The sequence below is a fragment of the Amblyomma mixtum genome, chromosome 8, assembly GCF_055824585.1.
Source record: "Amblyomma mixtum isolate Tamu chromosome 8, ASM5582458v1, whole genome shotgun sequence".
NCBI lineage: Eukaryota > Metazoa > Arthropoda > Arachnida > Ixodida > Ixodidae > Amblyomma > Amblyomma mixtum.
In genome coordinates, this window is record NC_143019.1 from 115,812,957 (window position 1) to 115,834,706 (window position 21,750).

Genomic DNA, 21,750 nt, shown 5'->3' on the forward strand with positions numbered 1-21,750 from the left:
ACGCCCAGCTCCCGCCTTTTTTGTTTGAATTTCCCGCAGAAGGTGGTAGGAGTTGACCGACGCATGGAGTGCCTTTCAGGCAGTCGCGTGGCGGCTTTGCTTTGGCTTTTATTTTGTTTTTGTTTTTATGTTTCCGTGAATAAATAGATCCAGTCAGAGACTACATAGCTGCAAACGAGGCCTACGGAAATAAAAATACGCGTGGCCTCTCTGCTTTTGCCGATCACTACGTACCCATCCGCCGATGGTAGAGCGGCAAGCCGCCACGGTCGAAAGGTTGGTTGACTACCTCCCCCCCCCCCCGTCTACGGGGAATTAAAAAAAAAAGATGGGAGCCGGGGCGTTTAATCGGATTTAAATTAGGGAAATCGGCCACACAGGGCAGTAATTCAAAGAAAGTTTCTAAGAACGCTCTGAATGCGTAGATCGAGTCCCAGCGGGGAGAGTACAAGTTCAATTGGTCTTCAGGGCACATTTAACTACGGTTGTTAATAAAAATGACCACCTTATATTGCCGATTATAAGTCGGCCCCCCATCTCGCAACCCTCTTTGGGCAAAAAAAAGTTAGACTCCGAATTTAGGTCGATGCTGCCGCGCCCTGCGGTCCTAGCTCACCCAAAAAGTTTTTCAGAAGGCCTTGTCATAAAGAAATGGTTTGGTTTAGTTTAGGGGGTTTAACGTCCCAAAGCGACTGAAGCTATGAGAGACGCCGTAGTGAAGGGCTCCGAAAATTCCGACCATCTGGCGATCTTTAACGTGCACTTGCATCGCATAGTACACGGGCCTCTAGAATTTCGCCTCCATAGAAATTCAACCGCCGCGGCCGGGATCGCACCCGCGTCTTTCGGGTCAGCAGTCGAACACGATAACACCTGGGCATATTTATTCGTTCACGACACATCTCTGACTCGTCGTCGCTTGTGAGGACACAGTCGCGATCATCATCTTATGAGCCACTGCTGCCGCTGGTCGTCGGAAGCGGGGCCAAGATGCCGCTCGTGGAAAACACTGCAGAGACCATGTATGTTGGTAGTCCGTACCAGGCATCGTTGACCCATTGCGCCACTTCGCCCAAAGAAGCTCGCTTCAGCCACCCTGTTGTGTCTGGGTTTTCTTGCTGGAGCCACTCGTTGTAGAATGCACTGATGCTGTCTTTGAATGGCTTGTTCAACGCCACATCTAGTGGCTGAAGAGTAGGTGTCAATCCGCCCGGAATAATGACCAGGTCGCATCCGTGTCTGCTACCACTGTTTTCACACGGGCGGTTATGTGGCCGCGGAAAGAGTCCTGGATTAGCATGCTGCGGGGCTGAGAACTATTATGAAGTTACGAGCGCACGGGGCGTGGTATTATGCGCGACTCTGTCGAAATTACTTTGGCCCCGCATATAAGCCGACTTTAAGACTCCACATATACGTTGACTCCGATTATAAGTCGACCCCCCAACTTTGGAAGGGCATTTTAAAAAAAAAACGTCGACTTATGCGCGGCAATATACGGTACTTGGGAATCACAGCAAAATCCTTTTAAGAAGACATGCTGTTTAAGGTGAAAGAAGTTGACAGCAGCTAGAAATTTCATGACATGAGGGTAAATAACGCGTTCCATTAGTTTCGAACAGATGCTTGTGAGGGAAATTGGGCGGTATTTTTTAATTGAGAAAGATGATCCTTATTTTGTGGACAGGGGAGACCTTATCGATTTTCGAGTCTAGTGGAAGGACGCCTGATCGTAATGAATGTTGATAAAGGTGGCACAAAATGACGCACAACGCACGATTCGGATTCGAACTTCAGGCCGTGAGCTCCAATCGCTCCGCGGCAAAAGAAAGGGAAGTTTTCTAATTCGTCTTCGGGTTCTTTAGTAAAAACTGGACAGACAAAGGTATTAAGAATGCGACAAATATCATGTTCCGGAATGAGATTATTGTCATCGTTGTGCAATGTGAGACCGCAGCGTGTACGGTTAATAGTTTTCCAAAACTTGTTAGGGGTGCACGGTTAATAGTTTTTCAAAACTTGTTACGGTTGGCGCGTAGTATAGACGGTGATACTGATGAAAAAACGGAACGTTTCATTTGGCCTGCTAAAGAAAGGAATGTTGTCGGTGGACCACATGCCTCTCAATAAATCATGGGACTAGCAGTAATAGTAGAAAGTTAACTACTCAATCTTAGTTAACCACATTACTAATCATCACATTCTAGCTGTATTCTGTTGCCCTAACCGCTGACAATGCCATGCAGAAAAAGTGCTCTTCTCACTGAAAAAACCTATTTTAAACAATTGCAGAACATCCTAGGTAGCCGTTGCGTCCTAGTAAGTATATACTTATATGCGGACCAGGAATGGGACGAAACACGTTTTTCGGCTTAACTGGAACGGGCTGGCGTTGCTGCTCGTCCTCAATTTCGACATCGCTCGTAAAAATACACCCTAAGCTACCACGAAAGCCAGGCCAACGATTGCCGCCCCGACCTTGAAATGACACCGTTCAGTGTTTTTTTTATATTGGCAAGTTCGAAAGCCGCCAGTGCCGGCGCCTACTCGCGGTTCTCACTGAAATTATTTTCTGCTCATAAAACTCCTTTGTTTCCTCACTCACCAGCTGCACTAGCGCTTTTTGGCATTTGGCGCAGGTTCCGCATTGAATGTCAGGAGTGGAATTGTCCACCTCAGTAAGAAAAACATAGAAAAAAAACGTGCGCGACTCTACACATACACGCAGCAAGCGTGAAAGCACGAGCAGAGAACCATACAAGTGCATCCACTGTCCATCGACATGTCATCCATCGCAGTCGAAAGTGATTACGGAGGGGAGGCGGGACACTGCTCGGGTTTCCCACGACGCCGAAATGGGCGATTTCCGCAATCTTTCCCGCCAGGAGGCGAGAGACAATTGGCGACAGCAGTACAGACTGTTCCCCCCCTCCGGCGGACAAGTTATGGATGTCAACGGGGTCGCCGTCGACGAGGCGCGATTCTGACGTAATCCGGACCCCGCGATGCCAGCTGGAAAATCTTCGGAAGAAAATGCCAAGGGCGATGTGGAGACGTTACGAGTAACTTGGTGTTTAACTGCTAGCTGTTGCTTTAGAATCGGGGCACAGCGCAGAAGATGAAGACACAGCTTAGAATAATTCTAGACTCCGCGTTGCGCTGATTTCCAGCACTGGAAACCATTGCTTTGCGCTATCTTTTCTTCACTAGACGTTTTTAAGACGTATAAGAGCACACGTATACCGGTTTACCGAACGCTGGCTGCGCATGCGCAGTAGACTCGCCTGACCCCAACAATGCAACTGCGCGTGCGTAGGAGGGGTCCGGTAAACCGGTATACGTCTCCGCTTATACGTCTCCGGTATGCTAAAAACGTCTTATAATTCTCGTCTTCTACGTTGAAAAGCTGATTCCTTCGATGAGCGATGATCTCCTACGCCAGCGATGCGCCAGACTGAGGAGAATCTACAGTAACTGTGGGGCTTGAACAGCCAGTAAGGTCGCTACCACACTCACAAAAGTAGAGCCCAAAGTTCTATTTGGACACGCTTCAAGCTATTTCTCAAGTGTCGTTAGAGAACAACGCGCCTATGGCTTCGCTTCGACCGGAAGCATAGACAATGAGCGACCATGCAAGGCTTAGATTCCACGAAACTGAGGGCCTTCTTTTAAGAATCCGCTTGATTTTGATGACGTTAGACCTGTGTGCTAATCTCACCGCTGTGGCGGAATGCGTAATGTTACCAACCTATCTCCATTGTGTTGATTACTTAAAATATCAATTCATATTAAGGCTTCGCCAGCAATGACGCTCAGTTCTTCGTAGCCGTAGCCGGATAGCTTCACAGCAGAGATTTATAAACATAGCTGCAACAGAGCAAAAGGCGACCCTACCGTAGAAGACCGGCCAACACAGCGCTTTGCTTTCTTGCCTTTCGTCAGCCCGAAGTTTTTTGCGCTAGCTGAGCCGTGTTCGGTACCAACCGACTGTCACAACTTTACTGTGAAAGCTAAAACTAGCCAAAGTTCTTGTTTCTTTATTGGCGCTAACAAGAACAATAATCACTGAAGATAAAAAGCGCATTGCGAACATAGTAACCTCTAATCGAAATATTTTTCCTTGCCGCAAGGATAGGGTCGTTCCGCACTCAGCAAATGAGAAATTCCGCAACACTGTTCAGAGCTGCTATTCGTAAGGAGAACGAGAATCAGGCACAGAGCAAGGCCGTTTCACGTAGCGGTGACCACAAAAACGATTCATCGGGGACCCCCACTCCAGCACAAACGAAGAGGAGGCTGCCCAGCTGTGCCTTCCGCGCTGTGTGCCCGAGGCGACCCTCGTTCAGGTTCTGCCGCGGACGTCCCTTTCCCCCAACGAACCGCTTGCAGCGCCCGATCCGGCTCAGCGTCGGTCTGCCCGCGGCGGGCCGTTCGCCCCAGTGAGCCGAGACGAACGCTATTGTCATCGTGAGCGAAAAGGGAACGGAGCGCATTTGGGTAAGCGCGATTTCCGTCTACTCATTTCCTTTTTGTTTGTTTCACTGCCTCGTTCAGGTGAACACGTTGTACGCAGCGTCTAAGAGGCCCTTAACCTATGACGCGCGTTGAACGTGCGACTATATGTGCCTTTGTGGGACAAAAGCGTGGAGACTGCGTGCAGATGTAGACGCAATAATACCTTTTCACTTCCCAAAGCTAAGTAAATGGTCGTGAATCAAACCGTCAGTGAAGGGGTCTGCATTAATTGCGACGCACCGTGGTGGCTCTATGTCGTGAAATGCATTGCAAGTTGCGAGTCTAAAATGCACCTACACATGATTTCTATAGCAAAACATTGAAGGAAAGCAAAAATAAATGCTCACCGCATTAACAGGCACCAGTATTAACCTTTGAACTAAGCTGGGCCATTTTTTCTTAGCCGAGGTCACCCTTGCAAAGTTAAGCGCCCTCACTGTCACTTATCTCTTCAGGCACAGCGATTCATACCCCGCATCTTTGCTGAATGAAATAACCTGCCATCAAAGTTTTCCATTGAGGTTCGTGCACATAAATTTCAAGGTATGAAGGAGACTGGACCATTATATGTCTTGTGTTTCATTTACCTGCACTTTATCCGTGCAATTTTCTACTGGCTATGCGTTATTTTTGCTGCCGGCATTTCTAAACATACTGCATCTATTTTTTACTGTTTTTCGTGTTTCGTGTGCCCCCATCCCCTTTCCTTCATATGTACTACCCTCTTCAAGAGGAGTGCCTTTCGGAGTACTTGAATGTACAAATGAATCCGGAGGAGCGCACAAACGCTTACCTTCTGAGAGAGATAGAAACAGAGAAAAAAATATCTGGCCCATAAGTTTTCCGGAGTCTGGTGTTCGCCATAGCTTGCGCTGCCTCCCGGGCTCTGGTCAAGATTTATTCCTCGCATACAACCAGCTTCTTCCAATCGCAGTGTCGGAGAGTTTTCTTCCTAATATCACGTATAATCAGATTTGAGGCTGCAGTATTGCGATTGCCAAAAGCACAGTCTCAAACTCCCCTGTATATAATTAAAGTTGTGACCACCACCACACTGGCATTGACTGTCGAGCGGGTAGAACCCTTTGTTAACGACCTGTGCAACCCTATTTTTTTATGTTCCAGCTATGTGTACGTGTTCGGGTGTGATCAAACGAAAGAAATGTGTTTTTGCCCGGATAGTTCCTGCATACAGTATCGACTCGTGTAGGGGCCATGCTCACGTATTGGCCGCTCCCGTACCCCCCACTGGCACCCGCCGAAATTCTGAAAATAAATGTAAAGCCTGCAATGACCGATTACGGCTTATGTATGATTAGTTGTCCTTGCGCGGTAATTCCGTCCAGGGCTGCCAACGATACTACGTTAACTCACATTAAATTGCAGCGGTATTTGATTTGCGCAAAGTTATGGGGGAAATAAGTTACATTTTAGGGTGATGTGACGTCGGCTAATGACGTGACAAAAAAAAAACCGGCTCTTTTCCGGTCATATAGTATCATGCAGACTTTCAGTTCGTCGTCTCTGTAAAAGAGTAAGCTGGTCCACGCTAATTCGTTTTAAAATATTTTTCGTCAGAAGAACGTGATAGGCAAATTATTAGTCCCGCTGTGTTCGGAAAAAAAAGGCAGCGAAAAATTGCTCTTTCGTGTGAATGCCGCACTTCATCAAAACCACGAGAAAAAAGCATGCCCTTGCACAGGTGCATATGGTAATTATACCTCCCACTGATCGCACCTTGTAAGAGCTTCCCCTCTCCAGACTACATGTACTTGAAGCCATCTTCATTGTCTACGCCGCCGTCCGTCGCTGGCATCAAGGCGATGGGATTTTGGCTACGGAAAACAAATAGGGTGCACCACTTTATTGAAGCAGCCCCTGTGTCTGATTCGCCCACACATGCTGGTTAAGGCAGATGAGATGAGCTCAGCCAAGAGCTGTAGATGGAGGATAAGGGAAGAAAGGGTAATGGAGAGGACACACGGCAGAAAAATGGGCAGCGTTCGAGGTTGGCACGTGTTGAGCGGCACTTAAAGTTAGCGGGTGAGCTAAAATAATTGGCAATGCAGGGATTTGGAAGCGATGACTGAATTATCTTTTTGTGTACGAGGGTGTGTTCACGTTTACCTTCAGATTTACCGAGCCAACTATGGCGCCGTTTTTCCCAAGGAAAGCTCCCTAAATCTGAAGCTTAAAGGGAGTCTCCAAGCTTTACTATACTTTTCAGCAGAAACAGCACCAACCATTTAGAACTATCGCCGAGGTATTCCTAAACACATAAAAATAATTTTACTTCGGTAGCTGTAGTGTTATCAACGGGTGTTTTTAACATTGGAGACCCCGCTTCAGCTCACATCAGTGGGATTATCTCTCATTGCAACCACTGTTAACTATATAACAATGCTGCATGGCAGAAATATGGCTCTCAGGGTGAAGTATTCACGTGGCAAGCACGAGACTTGCGACCGACAGCAATAATTTCCGCGACAATGTCAACAACCCAAAAGCTCAATCTTTAAGTTATACTATATGGCATTCTCATCACGCCAGCAAAATGCTGTTATGGGGGCGCTGCCGCTTTAAAACAAGGCGTATTCCACTGCGCATATATCACAGTATAAATTAAAAAGTAAATAATTAACGTAGCCTTTCACCTGCAACATATAAATCGAAGAAGGATCATGTGGCGGAGTTTTGCGGGTTTTAATTTCTCAGGGCGGAGTACCGGAGAGGACACGAGTAAGAGTTATCGCTGTGTGGCTATAAATGAATAAAACTTTTAAGCCTCGTTTTATATTCGTCTCCTGTATACTTGTTAAGACGCACAGTGTTTTTACTAACAGCGTAAATATTCGAGATTTGTATCCTAGCAATATTTATGTCACGTAAATATATGTTTACTTATAATGTATGGTTATAATGCATGACTATTAACTATTTCTGCATACTTGGGTGTGGCGCATGATGGCCTTAGTTGTCTATGTGCCATAAATCCCAACACAGCAGAATATTTCTAGATACGAAACTTATGCTGCGAGGAGACGGAATGTGCTTTGGGACTGTAGCTTCGATCAAATTATTTCATCCATATTGTCTCAAACAACGATTCTTCCATGTGGTGTGCTCTACGCGAATGTGAGGAGGTACCCACTGGCTCCGGAATGCAAAAGTCTAATACGGTTGCTGCATCAAATATTTATTTCAAACTCCATCTGCGCAAGTTTAAAAGCCACAGCTCTTCAAATCGAAGGTATTTGAGAAATGAGGACTGATTTCATGCGAAGGATCAGCTCACTCAATGATCGAATTGTGTGTTACAGCTAATTCCTCGTGGTCACCCTATTGAAAAAACTCTGCGTGAGCTTGCACGAGAACAGTGATTTTTGTATGATCACGTTCATTTTGCACACGAATGCGCAGAAATTGTGCGTTACCTGTACGCATTCTGTGCGTCCTGTGTGTACATATGCGCGTACTGTGAGCTGAAAGACGTACACGCACACTCTTTGCGTGTAAAAAATCGTGGACTCTCGTGGACAACTCTCTGTGCGTGGACATCTGCGTGCTGAGAGGGGGCTTGCCGAAGCTGTGCGTGCTTATGTGCATACTGAGCAAGCTCAGTGAGGCTGCGTGTGGCCATGTGTGCGTTTGCTTGCTTAGTAGCAACTTGTCGAGACTGTAAAGGCCCATTTAGGGTGAAAGCAAACAAAGTTCGAGCATTCAGTTAATGATTACTTCTCAATAATGAGCAATAAGCTCACGTTTTGCTGTTTTATAATTTTCGTCTTGGCGTAAGTACCCATTAATCATTTTCAACTTCAGCAAACAAATAACCAAAAAATTATCTTTTAGTGCAAAATGGTTCGCTTCGATACTGCAGGGACCTGTACATGACAACATGCACACTGAGCAAGAACTTGTCAACATTGCAAGTTCATTGTAAAATAATGTAAAAAACAAGCTTCTAATGACTCTTACAGCATCCTTCAGTTCTTCCTTTAACCAATTCTGAAAGTTACAGATATCTTATAGATGCATGATGAAAGCCATCCAGAGCATTTATGTTGTTGCCCGTCATGCAGACAGCCATATTTCGAAATCAGAAGCAAGACAACCATTTGTTGCTTGCACTCGAAAGGAGTCAATCAATGGAATAACTCTGAAAGGGCAACAGTGTTTGTTAGGTGCAACAAACAAGCTTGGGGATATAATCAGGTTCAATCAAACATGACGTGCAGAAAGCGAATTGTGAGCTGTAACAGGAATGTTACGAGGCAATTTCTAAAACCATTTCCAAAGCAATTTCCAAAGTCATTAGCATAAATTTACATACACGTAAAAAGGCCGTGTAAGCCTACATGAAAAGACAGTTTTGAATTCACAGTTGGTGTCAAAAGTTCAGAAATTGGTGCCCTCTCTCAATTTCAGTGACAAATCACAGATCGATTAATTAATTCCCAGTATGGCTCCAGAACAAATCCAATGAATCTCAAATGTGCGAAGTATATATACCACACATGTTGCCTGATTAGCACCAGCATTGCATGATGCATGACGAAGTATCACACTCTTCATTCTTCTTCAATCTGTTTTGAAATTTGCACTACCACAAAGAACATCTGGATGAACTATGATTCCATCATATTGCTGAGAGTCACATTTGAAGACCAAGAGCAACACAACAGTGTGCTGCACATGAGTGGATATAATGCACTGGGACAACTGTGCACAGTAAGGAACGCTTGTAAGGCGTCAGGTATTTGCTTGGGGAATGTAATCAAGTTCAGTCATGTTTCATGTGTAGAAAGGAAGATAAAAGTTGTAGCAGAACTATGAAATCCAACATCCAATACTGAACTTAGCCAGGTGATCTACACACACATAAAAAGCACGAAAGGATAAGCTCAGCGGTACTGTTAAGTTTGATGCCCTTTGAGGTTTGACTTGCGCGTCTGTATGCAACCATCAGATACCATCTTGAAGTTACCAGAATGCCCAAAACAACTTTGTTGAACTGTTCTACTCTAAACTGAAATACTTTTCCTTAAAACATTTTTTTTGCAACATGCTGTGTAGCTAATTATAAAATAAAGAAAAGAAGCTGATAAAATTTTCTCATCTCAAGCGTGCTGATAAGTACACAAATCTGAGTGCTTTCAAGAGAGGTGACGCACCCGGTATTCAGTGTCCAGAAGCATACATAATGCTGCAGAATCCTATAGCAAGAAAATTTCTTTTAGTTGACAGATGGCTATGTCTGGTCACAAAGTCAATACCAAGCAAGGCGCATATCCTAACCTGCAATTACATGAAGCTGCACGTGCTTCATAGGCTGTAACTCCGCCAATAACTGCTACATATTTCCCACCTCTAGCACGAGTGCGGAATCAATATACAGCATGGAAACAGCAGTTTTGTTGCTTTAGCTTCTTTACTATGCTGTTTAGGCAAGAGACGAGTTGAAATATTTGCATGGGCAGTTCTCGATTGAAGTAACGTAAAAAACATCCGCACTCCTTTCTGCTGAAGCGACTGGTGGACCACTTTTGCATGTCGCATCTCGTATGACTTGCTAAGGGTCCAGACTGACACACGCACTTCGTCAAACCTTCACAGAAAACACTTTTCGCTTTTGCTATAAGCTCCGGCCACAGGCAGTAAGTGTCCCGTCACCGTTCACATCGCAAAAGAAGGCAGCGCTCGCAGGCGGTCAGTTTGAGCTGACAGCGACAGGCGTTGCAGGCACACCGCCGACTAAGTTTCCAAGGAAGCCACACTGTAGAAGGGCGCCGTCTTGTAATCGAAACACACCACAGAAACAATGGCCACTGTCGCTGCTTAATAGCCAGGCATTTTTGCAACGAAGTTAGCAGAGCAATAGGCCGAAAGGTTCGACTCATCAAACGACGGCACCGCACTGCTGACCTCATTATCGTTGTCGACCAGACATCCTAACACATATGCGCCGACGGATCGCTTAATTGGGAGCTGCTACTACTCTTGGATGAGAGCGCGCCCACCGGCAGCACACACCGGTAATCCTTCTTCTTTTGCGATTCCAGCACAGTAACAGCGGCGCACAAGACCGCCCAGCAGCAGCACGAGAAAACAAGCGAAGCTCACGGCGGTGATCTCAGAAACCATGCAGCATGTCGGATAGGCTTTGGATTTGACGCGCTAGACCATGCCCACTCACGCACGCACGCACGCACGCATGTACCGACACGCATATTCATGCGTCCACGCGTCACAAATTTCTCAAGTTTTTAATGCTAATATGTGCACAAGAACTTAATTATTTTTGTAACGAAACTTTCATTTGGTTTAAATCCTTTGCTATCGCACTGCCCAAAAGCCACGCCAAAAGCATAGAGCCCGAAAGAGACGACCTGGAGGAATGCCTGGAGGCGATGCCTTTCTAAATGGGCCGAAGGAAGCCGGAACTGGCCGAAGCGCTAGCCAACGAACGCAGCGTCTGGGGAGGGACAACATGGCGGTCAGCGTTGCTACGTTTGTCGTGGTTATAGTGAATACATTCTAGTTCACTATAGTCGTGGTCCTCCTTTGTGGTGTCGAGGGCGTGAACCATCGCTGGCATGAGCATTTGTCACTCTTCCGATATGTGATGTGCCGACAGCAGTGAAATTCGGTGGTGCGATGTACGAAAACGTGAAGGTGCTGAGTAAACCTGTGTTTATAGCGTGCGTCAGCGGGCTCGACGGATAGCGCGTCGTCCTTTGCGCGCCTTCACTGGAAACGCTATGCTGACGGCGGGGCTCATTTCCTCCATGGCGGAGCAGCTGGTGGGAGACCACTACCCGGGTGACATCTCGCATCTTGGGGGTAAGTTAATTTTCTTCGAACCTGTTCATTATTTAAAAGCCTTTGCGCACAACTGGCCACGTCAACACAGCTAGTACAGAGACGCGAAGACGCAGTGCCTATCGCGGCAGCACGCAGCGCTGAAAGGTTGTTTGCTGGCGGCACACGGGCATGAATGCGCGTGTAGTGTTAGTGGTCACACGGTCATGGTCAGTATGCCATGCAAATATGCACAGCTGATCCGATCGCGGGGTGCACGATATCGGCGCCGTACTGCCGCCGTACTGCCATTCATCTCTCGCCGAGAATGGAATATGTGCCCGCCAATAGATCTTCGGCCCGGGCTTTACATTCTCGCCGCATGTTACGCTGTAATTGAAGTAACAGCGCTCGAGCAGTTTAACTACGTAGACTGCGATTCAGCTGTATCCGTTAGGATTGAGCTTCCTCCTCTTTCACTTGTATTTCACTTGTACTTTTATAAATTGTGTATTTAAGGTACGAAGCTCCGTATGATCCAGCTGCGTTCGTACTTATAGCCGAGCCAGTGTAGTCGAGCCTTGAATAGCAGAACGGTGAGATAAAAACAAATTGCTCTGAAGTTTTTCGCCTCTATTTTGGCATTCGCTTTTTCATACTTTGGCTCGGAGCTGAAATGGTACAAACAACTGCAAAATGCACACACGTGCCCTAGCTCCATTTGGCCTAAATCCCGAAGTTGCAGTGAAATTTAAGGGTAATTGAGCCTTTAATATGTACGAAGAATAAACTTGATTGTTGCATGATTATAACCAATGGCGCAAATAAATCTGACTTTGACTTAAATATGCTGAGGTACCTCTCCAATACCTTATTTGATGTTAAAGGAAAAAGTGTGGTTTTTCTGCAATTGGCACTATTAATTCATCATACCTGTGAGAATGTGAAATCAGTGCTAATCATGCCAGATTTCAAATTGAGGGACGCATGCAGAATTTGAAGCAAACCAGCCTTCTACTGAAAATATCGTTCTGCTGTGGTCTGTTCTTTTGAATGGTGGTATGTATTGTAGAAACGATGCTGGATATCGATATGCAAGTGATGTCTCGTCTGAGGCTAGCTTGTGAATGACTGCCGTGGTTATGAATTTCTTGTTGCCTGGCCCACTTCGAAATGTGGTTAAACAGTCGTGTTCCATTCTGCGACCGGCTCCTTTTTGTGCCTTGCATTTTGCCTTACATGCTTGATTCTAGTCCATTTTTTGCACTGTGCTGCTGTTAAATGTGTCTTTTTACCTTGCAGCAAGCTCCACATAGCTTTACCAGCAATGCCTCTTCCAAGCTCTCCAGTATAGCTGTGCCAGCCTTTCACTTGGTGCTAGGATGCCCAGCAAGCAAGCAGGCTTTTGAGGTAAGCACTGAAGACATCTTCCGACACAAGTAGCTTTTATTTTCCTAGTCCACTGCTACTTGTGTGACCCCTCGTTATGTTTATTTTGGCAAGTTAGGTTGCCTATTAAGGGCTCTCTTTTGTTTTTCACCTGCTGCTGTGGCCTACTGCATTGGTGTTCGGCTACTGAGCCCAAAGACGCGGGATTGAATTGTGGTGGCTTCGTTTCGACAAGGCGAAATGCATATTTGCTCGTGTGTTATGCAATGTCAGTGCATGTTAAAGAATCTTTGGTGGTTGAAATTTATGCACAGCCCTCCTCTATGAATGGAGCTATTGTTCAACTTTGAGGCATTAAAGGGACACTGATGGCAAGCTGAAGTTGACCTGTGATGATGAAGTTCCACATTCTAACCACAAAGACGACACTTTTTCTGAAAGTGGAGCTTCATAAGCCAGAGAAAGCAAAACATACAATTGTCATCAGCACCGGCTGATTTCGGAAGTAAATTGCGATGCGCTGACTCCGTTTTTTTTTTGGCACAGATTCCAGAGGCTAGGCTGAACTGCCATTCACCTCAGAACGGTTATCATGGAGTCCTTTGTGTAGACTTCATGAGTTCAAATCGAGTGTCGGGAAAATTTTTAAATGTAATTTTTGCGCCAATCATTGTGTTGATGGCCTTTGCGCTGCTGTTAAAACCCGGGATAGCAGTATGGTATCCCATAAAACTAGGTTCAGGACTTGCAGGAAGTGGTTTATCACATTCTGCTAGCTTGTGCAAGAAACTACTTCAGGGATATGTGCAGGTGTCTTTAATGTGTTCCTGAGTGAGCACTAACTCGTTAGGGGGAAGGCAGCTTCTGATCTGGCACTACAGTGCCAGTGTCGTGAGTGTAAATCATAAGATGACCCATCAGTGTGTACGCCTGATTTCTGTGACACTTCAGTGGTGTGTAGAAGTGGTAAACAAATCTGTAAGGTATTTGATGCATATCTCCAAGGCAACGGCTGTATGAGTAGCGAAGCCATTAGTCAATCTTCAACGGAAAGAATTTTCTCTTTTAGATGACGTGCTTGTATATCAGTGACAGTTATTTGTTGTCCTGCCTTTCGCTGGTGTGGGTCATGTGTGGCGCATCTTCATGCGAGCCTTCTTTTCCTTCACAAAAAATTCAATTGATAGTCCAACCTGTTTTCTTCTCTTTTCCTGTGTTGCATCTTTTGGCTGGTTTTAAATCTGTAACTGAGCTCAGAACGTGATAATTACAGCCGGTAAACAGGGCTACTGAATGTGAGCTTGGCATACATGCGTACTGTATGTGTGAAAGTGCAGTTTACAATATTCAGAAATTCTTGATAGCCTTACAAGAATCTAAAATTTTGTTGGAATTCCTATTTGTTCTCTGTTCAAGTGTCGAGAGTTTTTCCACTTCATCGTGTGATTAGAGCCACTTTGGTACTTAAGCTGAAATCTTTTCTTTAGCCTGCATGTTTCTCACTTTTGGGACAGAAACATGGAGGCTAATTAAAAGAGTTCAGCTTAAAAGAGTATAGACACCTAATCTTGGTGGCATGTTTTCTTCTATATAATGATGCAGAAGACACTACTATGCATGAATCACCATCTGGTATTCGCGTGAGACTGCTAAATAATTTATAATCAACTTTTTCTGCCATCCTGTTTCGGTGAACAATTTGACTATGGCTATGACATCAAAGAGAGGTTATAGGTCACGTGAGGCGTGGAAAAACCACTTATAATCGCTGCTTCATCATTTTAATTCGCTACAGCGCTGACGCCAGCATTCCTTAAGAGCCAGAAGTACCAATTGTATTGCAGTTTTTTATGCCTCACGTGACCAATAACCTCGCTTTGACGTCACAGCCATCATTCAGCTGTCGAAACTGAAACAAATACAGCAGGAGAAAGAAATTTGATTATAAATTATTTAGCGGTCATAGGAGGATGCCATGTGGTAATCCATGTATAATACTTTATGCCTTATTACAAAGAAAAAAACACGTGCCAAACGATAAGGACAGCAAAGTGAGCTATGGAAAGAAAAATGATAAGTCTAACATTAAGAGACCAAAAGGGGGCGGAGTGGGTGAGGGAACAAACACGGGTTAATGACATGCTACTTGAAATTAAGAGGAAGAAATGGGCCTGGGCGGGGCTTGTAATGGGAAGACAACATAACCGCTGGTCCTTAAGGGTAATGGAGTGGATTCCAAAAGAATGCAAGCATAGCAGGGGGCGGCAGAAAGTTAGATGGGCGGATGAAATTAAGAAGTTTGCGGGGATATGGTGGCCACACCTAGCAAAGGATAGGGTTAATGTTGAGACATGGGTGAGTCCTTTGCCCTGCAGTGGGCCTAGTCAGGCTGATGATGATGGTATGTGTCGCACCTGCTGCTTCGTGCTATCAGCTGGCCCATGCTTGGCCGACCAGACTAGCCAAATTTGTGATGTGGGTTTTCTATTGCACCTGCATTTGTGTACACAGAGGACTTGAATGGTAGCATGCGATCCTGTGCATGTGTTCACGCCACAGCACACATGACCCACACTGAAAGCTTCTCTGCCTTTAGTAAGACAGCTGCATCAGTCTGGGGCATAGCGTATCCCAGTGCTAGAGTATGAGTAAATTGCTCTCGAATATTAATCTGGTATCAGGTAGCATAGCGCAAAAGAAGGCTAGCGCGGCTGCCTAATATTCTCTTGGGCAGCTGTATTGGATTTTCAGTGCCTGTTAGTGTAATCCGTGAAAGTTCACTGTAAACCATTCGTTTCGATGTAAATTGGGAAGTCCTTAGAGCCCTGTACTTTTTAATGATAATAACAAGGTAATGCAGTAATTCAATTGTACCTGTTCTCTTTCAACACAGTAAAGTGCTGCTGGGTCGAGTTCACAGTTTTACTTTGTAGGTGTGCTCTGGCTGTCATCATCATCATCATCAGCAGCAGCAGCAGCAGCAGCAGCCTGACTACACCCACTGCAGGGCAAAGGCCTCTCCCATGTCTCTCCAATTAACCCTGTCCTTTGCCTGTGGCCACTGTATCCCCACAAACTTCTTAATCTCATCCACCCACCATTTTTTCCTGTGTGTGTGTCTTTTTCGCCATTCTGAAATTCAATCATACAAATGGATTGATGCACGTAGTGTCAGGTGCGTAATGTGATACCACCAGCTCACCCCAAGCTGTGCTTAGATTTGCCTCAGTGCTGCAAGAGCAATAAGGCAGGCTTGAGGCTGAGTGGTGCAAAAACATGATTTTTCAAGAATGTCTTTGTGGAAATTGCAATTAATCATGTGAATTTGCTTTCATTTTAGGAGCTGCACACAAGCTGTGCGCCTTTCCATGCTGATCATGCTGGCCAGGTACGCTTATGGTTACATTACTAGGTTGTTTTCATAATGGCAGTTGTGGATTTCTGTGTGGTTTTAAAACAAATTGTATAAGTATTTGGCCTGCCACAAAAGTATAGTGGTGCATTCAAGGCCAGTGTTACAAAGGGATGTTTTGACTGCTGCAAGAACTTGAAGGCCCCTGTGTGGTCACTGTGGAAGGCCCCCTTCCTACTTAGGAATTGCTATTTGGGTTACTCAGTCATTTGGCAGAGGAATAGCGTATAGAGATAAGGGATGGAAGAATGCTTCCAACTAAAGAATAAAATCCAGCAAGCAGTCATAGAAGCAGAAGTACAAAAATGGCAAGGCTTTCTCTAATTTACATCGAATCTTTTTCACTTAGACTTCTTATTGCATAGAACGGCTGATGCTTGGCTTACACACATATTTTCTTTAGGTATGCAGTAGCTCTCACATTCTTGTATGATATGGTCACGGTGCCAAAAAATGATGGTGGTGTTAGAAAACTCGGAATATAGAGGAATGTCTTACAATCAGCAGCGAGACGTGAGGCCAGTGTTCCTCGAACTAAGTTCGTACACCTTTCATGTCTGGCTGATGCAGCAGCTGTTCTGGTTATACAACTTCATGTAGAAGTTAGATACAGAGCACCAATAGCACTATCTATACAAGTTGCAGCGTGCTCGACATTGCACTCATTTCGCTTACATGCTCCCATCTTTCATTTGTTAAAAAGTGGCCAAAAGTGCTCAATAAGCTGAGTAGGCATCAGAAAGGCACTTCGACCTCGTATATAGCAGTAGAGTTCTTACAGAATAATATAACTTGTGTAAGTATGGAATGACCACAATTGAAAGGCCACATTTCTTTTCAACTAAAGTGGCTGTTTGGACTTGTTGGTCAGTGATCATGGTTAAAGAATGCAGTGTGAAAAAACAAGGACAAATGAAAAAGTGGACAGGACTGGCGGGTGTCCATTTCTTCGTTTGTTTTTGTCTTTTCACACTGCATTCTTTAACCGTGATCACATTTCTTTGTCCTTTACATTTTTTTTACAAAGCTCGTGCTTGCAAATGTTAGAACATGCGAAAAAAAAATGAAGCCTGGCTGATAACCGCCAGAAATTTTGACCTGCCAAATATACTCACGAATGCAACAGTGAGACAGGCGGGCGAAAAACAGCAGTACAACTTTTTTAGATTTTTGACAGTAGTGGTGCTTGTACTGCAGCTACTGCTAGGATAACATGTCTTGCCTCTGTAGCTCTGTTGCCTTCGTGCATATATTTTGTAAATGAAAGGTTTTTGTGACTTGTAGCCGGCCTTCAAGGTGCTGGTGTTTTGGCATCTGTTTTAACCTCTGTATGCAAAAGCCTTGCCAAAAATAGCTATCAGGAAATGCGTCCATTGGAAGAAAAGTGACATAGGATTGCGATCATTTCGTACATACACCAGTTATCTCATTCTTTGAAGAATGCTGGAGCCAGGTGCAAGGTTCTGAGGGCCTTTTGGCCCCTAATAAGCTTGAGCACCTTTGCCCACTCATTGATTAATGGAAGACAGGCATTAGTAAGTGAAAAAAGCACTATGTCAAGCACAGCTTAACAAATGTAAACTGTGCTCGGTTGTGTTTTTTCTCATTTCTTTGCTACATGATTGAAGATAAAGGTGCTATCAAAGTAAATGAAAGTAAATGGAAGGCAGTATTAGTGAAAATTTTTGATTTCATAGCCTAATTTAGATTGTCCAAATTATATAGTGCACCAATAAATTTCGCACATTACGGTTTGAAGGCAGGTGTACTTTGTCCAGGCCGGCTGTTGCATCAACCCAATATTAAGGGAGTAGAACTTGCATACCTAGCTGCCTCATCTCCACAATCTTGTGGGTCATTGTAACTTGTCCATCTGGACCGGGGAATGTTTCCAATGCTGCCTTTGTTTTTCGGCACCATGTCTAGCAGATGCAAGGAACTGCCAAGCTCCCGACCACTCAGCTAAAAACAGTGTCATGCGCAATGCAAGCATCAACCTTCCTACATGATTACAATTGCAATTACGATTGCAATGAGGTTTCTGGCAGTAAATTCAGTTGTGAGTCATTGCTCATGCTGTGTACTTTCTTTGCCCCTCATCTCTGGGTCCTATTCCTTCTTGATAGTCTTCCTGGTCTGAGCTTCTGTGATAGCCTGTTGACATACACGAGAGATGGCATCTATGAATTTAGAGTGTTATTGGCTCTGACTGAAAAACATGTACTTTCCAGGACTACTACCTGCAGATGTGCCATATCTGTTTTCATAGCCACTGTTGTGCTGTAGTTTTGCTATCCACTTCCCTATTTTGTAATGGAAGATTTCTAGGCTGTAGCAGGCCAGACACATATAACTGTAATGCATAGAGTGCTGTATATATTAGTTAAAATTCATCGTCATCAGCCTGACTACACCCACTGCAGGGCAAAGGCCTCTCCCATGTCTCTCCAATTAACTATGTCCTCTGCCAATTGCGTATCCCCGCAAACTTCTTAATCTCATCCGCCCACCTAATTTTCTGCCGCCCCCTGCTACATTTACCTTCTCATGGAATCCACTCTGTTACCCTCAAGGACCAGCGGTTGTCTTGCCTTCGCCTTACATTCCCTGCCCGAGCCCATTTCTTCCTCTTGATTTCAAATAGGATTTCATTAACCCGCGTTTTTTCCCTCACCCACTCCGCCCGCTTCCGGTCTTTTAACGTTACACCTATCATTTTTCTTTCCATAGCTCGCTGCGTTGTCCTTGAATTAAGCTGAACCCTCATTGTTAGCCTCCACATTTCTGCCCCATAGGTGAGTACCAGTAAGATACAGCTGTGTTAGACTTTTCTCTTGGGGGATATTGGCAAACTGGCTTTCACGATCTGAGAGAACCTGCCATATGCGCTCCACCCCGTTCTTATTTTTCTAGTTATTTCCCTCTCATGATCTGGATCAGTGGTCACTACCTGCCCTAAGTATACATATTCTCTTACTACTTCTAGCACCTCGCTACCAATTATGAACTGCTGTTCCCTTGCTAGACTGTTGAGCATTACTTTGGTTTTCTGCATGTTCATTTCTAGCCCCAAAAATTCTGCTCTGCCTGTCTAACTCATTCATCATGCTTTGCAGTTCATATCCTGAGTGGCTTAGCCAGGCAATGCCATCAGGGAATCTCAAATTACTTAGGTATTCTCCAGTAACTCTTCTCCCCAACTGTTCCCATTTCAGGCCCCGGAACACCTCGTGTAAACAGGCGGTGAATAGCATTGGTGAAATCGTGTCTCCCTGCCTGACACCTTGCCTTATTGGAATTTTATTGCTGACCTTATGGAGAACTATGGTAGCTGTGCAGTCGTTATAAATATCTTCCAATATTTTCACATAACACTCTTCTACACCCTGATTCCACAATGCCTGCATGACAGCTGTGGTTCCACCGAGTCAGTTGCTGTCTGGTAGTCAATGAAGGCTATATATTGGGGTTGGTTGTATTCTGCCCATTTCTCTATCACCTGATTGATTGCATGAATGTGGTCTCTTGTTGAGTATCCTTTACGAAAGCCTGCCTGATCATTTGATTGATTGAATTCGAAGGTTGTCTTGAGTCTATTAGTGATTACCTTAGTAAATACCTTGTAGACAATGGATAGTAAGCTGATCGGTCTGTAAATCTTCAAGTCCTTGACATCTTCTTGCTTATGAATTAAAATAATGTTCGCATTCTTTCAAGCTTCTGATACGCTCATGGTCACGAGGCAAGCGTATGCAGGGTGGCTAGTTTCTCTAGCATAATCTCTCCTCCATCCTTCAACAAATCTGCTGTTACCTGATCCTCACCAGCTGCTTTACCCCTTTGCATTGCTCCTGAGGCTTTCTTTACTTCCTCCCTCGTTACTGGCGGGATGTCCCATTGCTGTGCTCTACTGCCTCTCTCTGTAACGTTCTGATTACATTCACTACTGTAGAGATTTGTGTAGAACTCTTCGGCTACTTTAACTATCTTATCCATATTGCTTATGACATTGCCCTCTTTGTCTTTTAGCGCATACATCTGGTTTTTACCAGTGATTAGTTTTCTCTTCACTGATTTTAGGCTACCTCCATGCTTTAGAGCATGCTAGGTTTTCTCCATGTTAAACTTTCTTATGTTGGCTACCTTGCACTTATAAATAACTTCGATAGCTCTCCTAGTCCTATTCTATCTCTGAAGTTAGACGTCCTCATGCTTTGGCGTTTCTTCATCAGATCTTTCGTCTCCTGAGATAGCTTGCAGGTATCCTCTCGAATGATCTGACCACCTACTTCTGCAGCACGCTGCAATGAATTTAAGTATGTATTTAAAGATATCAGGGTGGGAGATTGAGCTTTGAGATTTGCACTTCAACTCGGGAGTTATGCCGCTGCTACACAGAATACTTGATCGCCGTAGAGATATTTCATCATCTCGCACCAAACTGCTGTGGCGCCACTGTCACAGTTGATAATTTTTCTGGGAAGCTGTTGTAGCACTCACGCAGTTTTGAAAAGGTGGTATTTATTGTTTTTGTGCTATTGGCAACAGTGATAATACGCTTGCTGCAGTGTTTTGTGGCCAGCCTTCTTTTTTTTCAGTGAAATAAGTTGTACATTTCATGTTGGGTATTCTTTCAGCGATTAAATTGCTTTGATTTTATTCCTTACCGTAAGTTGCGAGTGCTCCATGTCTGAGTGCAAATTTCTAACACTGAAAAGCCTTCACAATCTTGATAGATGTCCACACTGTTCTAGGGACTCTGTGGCTATTGGAAATGCCCATTTAGCTGCATTCAAGTGCCACTGAGCTGATAGCCATTTGAAAGCCTTCAAAATGCCTGTGTGACACGGTTATTAGATTTTGTGCAGGTTTGATGCTGAGCAGCCTGCGTGCTTGAGTCGGGTTTTCCAATGTCTGTATTTCAAACCTGATACTTTTCGAAATCATCATTAGTTCATTAATGGAAGAACTACTTGTGCCCTTTTCTGGAATTTCCAGAAAACAAATTAACTGAATTTTTTTGCATATACTGCTACCTTTTTGCAGGTGCTGCATAGTGAGAACCTGGATCAAGACGCCAACCTGCTGGACTTGGAGAAGCTGAAGAAATTGTTTAGCCACTGTGTGGCACCCGTCATGAGGGATGTGGCATTAATAAAGCCAGTTAAGGTGACCTTATCTATGTCCTTTTGCAAGCATGCTACACACATGAGAGCCATCCCACGAAGCACCATTGCTGCAAAGCTTGTTATCTCACAACATGCATGCTGAATGAGGCAGTGACAGACAGATGAGGAGGCTTTAAGGTAGGGCATTGGCATAATGTGTTGAGCAGTGATGTAGGAGCCTTGCAGCCATGCAAGGTATTATCGGTATCATGATGGTAACTCCATTTGACACTGTCTAGTGCTCTGTGAGCCAGACTAGGCTCTTGAACATTCTGGGACTCACCCTTGGCTCTCGGACATTCTGGAAGCCCCACCCGGCTTGCGCATATCACGCGAGGATGTCTCCTGCTGTACGAGCCTTACGCGGCTTGCGCACGTTATGTGACAGATGTCTCGCATTTGCGAGCTTGCTCGGCTTGCGCAAATTGTGTGAAATATGTCTCGCGTTCTGCGACCTCGCTCAAT

The 21,750-nt window shown here is 44.8% G+C and overlaps 1 long non-coding RNA gene across 2 annotated transcripts; it reads left to right on the forward strand.

The window, feature by feature from the left end:
• The first annotated feature begins 10,869 nt into the window (after positions 1-10,869).
• LOC149334049 (uncharacterized) lies at positions 10,870-21,290 on the forward strand. 2 transcript variants are annotated; one of them, XR_016284717.1, is made up of 4 exons: positions 10,870-11,358; positions 12,619-12,726; positions 16,046-16,093; positions 21,164-21,290. It is a non-coding gene; the product is annotated as an uncharacterized LOC149334049 (long non-coding RNA). The 2 variants fall into 2 exon arrangements; XR_016284716.1 differs by lacking the exon at positions 16,046-16,093.
• Positions 21,291-21,750: the final 460 nt, after the last annotated feature.